Source organism: Athene cunicularia (genome assembly GCF_003259725.1).
Source record: "Athene cunicularia isolate RWA chromosome 1 unlocalized genomic scaffold, athCun1 chr1_part1, whole genome shotgun sequence".
Classification (NCBI taxonomy): Eukaryota; Metazoa; Chordata; class Aves; order Strigiformes; family Strigidae; genus Athene; species Athene cunicularia.
Window position 1 is genome coordinate 2392355 of NW_020799091.1, and position 2501 is coordinate 2394855.

A 2501-nucleotide genomic window follows, 5' to 3' on the forward strand; every position below is an offset into this window, starting at 1 on the left:
AGCCCATTTTCTCGTTTTTCTTTTTCCTTACTCTTCTTTCCCATCCCTTCATCCGGCACTGTGTGCATCACTCATCACCCCTGCGGGTGACAAACTCCTCCATGTGCCCCCCGGTCCCCACGTCCCCAGCAGCGAGATGCTCCCCCTTAGCAGTTTTGGGGTCAAATTGGTGAAACAGCACAATTAGAATTTACCTGTTTACATCCATCACCGTTAAAGCAAGCACCGTGGCAGCTAACTGGGCAGCGGGTGTCTGTACTGGGGGGGGAGGAATGATGGATGATGATACTAATTAATTAACACTGATGGAGTGTCTCCCCGTTTAAGCACATCACAGATCAAAATGGGTTCTGCGCTCTCCCTGCTCCCCCCAGGGAGCAGCAGCAGCATCCACCCTGCCCTAGCCTGCCTGGTAGCTCCTTTTAGGGCCACTACTGATGATTTTAGGCTTGCAGTTGGACATCAGTGTAGGATGTACTCTTCCCTTCTACAAATATTCAGAAACTGAAGGCTTAGAGGTTTTTTTTTTCTTCCCCTTTTTTCAGTCCTTGTCATTTGCTGTTTGAGTTTCCCACCATCATTAGGGTGATGGTCAGCACTGTGCTCAGCTGGGTCCAGACCTAATACAGGGTCCTAAATATGGAGTTCTAAAACCCTGTGGGTTTTAGGGTTGTTTTCCTAGGTGAATTTTGTTGAGGGGTGAGAAAAAGGGTGCATAAAACTGGGCCTTTGCACTGACCTGGTTTTGAGGACAACCAGATCACAGCAGCCCTGAGCTCCGTGGGGGAGAGGGGAAAACGGGCAAAGAGAAGGAAAACATTAGAAAATGGCCTTTGCTGCTAAAGAAAACATTCATGGAACTGCAGATTTCTGGCTTTCTTATTCCTTTAACTAATAAAGGAATTAATTGTAACATGAATAATATTTAATGAATTGTGTAAGTAATAAAATTATTATATTAACAGAAAAATACCAAGAACCTTAATACGAAAAGTCCAAAAGGGTTTCAGACAATAAACCTGAGGAAGGGGCAGGCCCCGGAGGAGGTGAATCACCCCCATGATTTGGGGTGATCACACAGAGCTGCAGGTGACACCTCGGGGGGATCAGGAGCTCGTGCCAGGACAATGCTGCTCCCGGCACGGCCCCCTTTCTAATTTTATCACTGAAATGTCACTGCATTACCACAGTTGTGGCAAGCAGATGTCCTTAAGCATTCACTCTGTCACTGGCAGGCAGCAGCTAACCTTTAGCCTGCCTTTTTTTTTTTTTGCTTAAAGGAGTCTGATCACCCATAATTTTGAATGGGAACTGTTTATTCCCGTAATTTACAACTGTTTTCTTTAATGGTTCTTCCCCTGACGCCTCTTTTCAGCCTAATTTATGCTAAACCTTGAATACAGCCAGTGTGATGCTTGTGCATCAAGTTAGAGCATGAGACCAGAACTGCCCACGCACGACATAGGGTCTGTAAAACCCCACTGGCTTCTTCCCACCACAAGGGATGCACTTTTGGGTGGGCCATGTTTATTTTTCCCCTCTTGGATTCATTTTTGTGGGCAGGGAGTGCAGATTTTCCACCGTGGGGGCACCGCTGGTCCAGCCACCTTGGCCCCATCGCCAGCCCCGTGACACCCGTCGCGTGTCCACCTCTATGGATGTGCAGGGGGGCCACGTTCCTGCCCAGCCATTGACCTCCCCTCCCCAGTGCCTCAGTTTCCCTCTTGCAAAACAGAAAAGGGGAATAACTTTGGTTTTGGGCTGGAAAACACATCTCCTTCAAGCGCTGTGATCCTGCCCTGCACCTTTCCTGATGGGGGGGATGTCCCCTTTGCACCCCAGTCCTTCAATCCTCGATGATTCTCTCCTGCACCCTCCATGGGCCATGTCCTAATGCACCCCAGCTGCCTGGGTGGCCCTGGCGTGCAGCACCCAGGTGCTGCTGGTGCATGGTGTTCCAGTTTGCCCAGTTCCCAGTCCCAGTATGAGGTCCCAGACAGAGCCAGTGGGCCCCTGTCCCAGCATCCAGTGCCAGGACAATGCTGATCCCAGTGCCAGGCCACGTGCCAGTGCCTGGAAGGTCCCAGTGGCTGGTGCCAGTGCCCAGGTGATCCAGTTGCTGGTCTCAGTACCCAGCTGGTGGTGCTGGTGCCTGGGCAGCTCCAGTTCCCCATCCCAGTTCTCCATCTGGGTGGTACCAGCCGCCGTTCTCACTGACGGGCGCCTTTTCCAGATGATCCCAGATTTTAGGGGAATCTTAAGGTGCCTGGGGAACACCGGTCCCAGTTCACCAAACCGGTCCCCAGTGCCGGACACAGGTCCTGGACCAGCGCCAGCCGCTGCCGCTCCCATTTCCCACTGCTGGGCGGTGCCAGTCCCGGCTCCCAGCGGTGGGGAGCGCCCGTTCCCGGTGCCGGTTCCCGGTTTCCATTCCCGGTGCCGGTTCCCGTTCCCGGTGCGGTCCCAGCGCAGGCGCGGCGGCGGCGGCCGCTGCCCGCCCC